This window comes from Crocuta crocuta, unplaced genomic scaffold (assembly GCF_008692635.1).
Source record: "Crocuta crocuta isolate KB4526 unplaced genomic scaffold, BGI_CrCroc_1.0 scaffold102, whole genome shotgun sequence".
NCBI lineage: Eukaryota > Metazoa > Chordata > Mammalia > Carnivora > Hyaenidae > Crocuta > Crocuta crocuta.
Window position 1 is genome coordinate 7,665,710 of NW_027530019.1, and position 1,032 is coordinate 7,666,741.

Here is a 1,032-nt window from a genome sequence, read left to right on the forward strand (position 1 = left end):
AGTTTTGCACTTCTTAGGATCAGTGCCTTTATTCAGCAATAGTAAATAGAGACGTAGCTGTTAGATGGTCAGGCTGAACCTACACTCACACTAGGACTGTCCAAGAAATTGCTCATATTGCCAATTTAGACTTTTTAGATTTGTTACGTTTTTGAAAATTTCTCCTCTGCAACTAATTTAGATGAGACAAGAATACATGCACACAGTTGATTCTCATTATTTGTGGATTCTGTACTGTAAATTTGCCTACTTGCTAGAATTTATTTGTAACATTAAGCCAATACTTGTGAAGTTTTATGCTTGCTTGGGTAGCACATACACTAACTCTGGAATGATACAGAGACTAGCATGCCCCTGCACAAAGATGACACACAAATTCATGAAGCGTTCCATAAGAAGAAAGTATTTGCTGGGTTTTTGGACTATTCACAGACAATGCACAAAATGATAAATTGGAATCACCTGATGCGCATTTCCAGCTGAAGTCAAATAAGGCCACACTGTCTTTTTGTTTCAGCTCTGGTATCGTAAACAAGTGTCTTTTTCATGGTTCGTTAAGTGTCACCTTGTTTTGATATTTTTGTGTTTTTTGTCAATTTTGCTGTTTAATGTGACCCCCACAGGTAGTACTGAAGTGCTGTCTAGTGTTACTAAGTGCAAGAAAGCTGCAATGTGCCTAATGGAGAGATACATATGTTAGGTAACCTTCATTCAAACATGAATTCCAGTGTTGTTGGTCCTGAATTTAATGTTAATGATTTGGCAATATATATTAAATCAGGTATCTTTAAATAGAAGTTCACATAAAACAAGGCTTTATATTGATCAGTTGGCAAGAATGTTGTGACAAGTGGCTTGCAGGAACCTAACTCTGTATTTCCCCCGGGAACAATGATTCAGTGTTTGCTAACTCAGTGTTTGCAACAGCTAAATAGAATGGAACTAATGAGAATGAGAATCATTGGTATGTGTGTATATGTGCACATATAGTTTATTTTAAACATATACATCTGTATACATGTATACATACAT

At 35.9% G+C, this 1,032-nt stretch overlaps 1 pseudogene; it reads left to right on the forward strand.

Moving 5' to 3' along the window:
• The first annotated feature begins 300 nt into the window (after positions 1-300).
• Positions 301-399, forward strand: LOC144232006 (U6 spliceosomal RNA; annotated as a pseudogene).
• Positions 400-1,032: the final 633 nt, after the last annotated feature.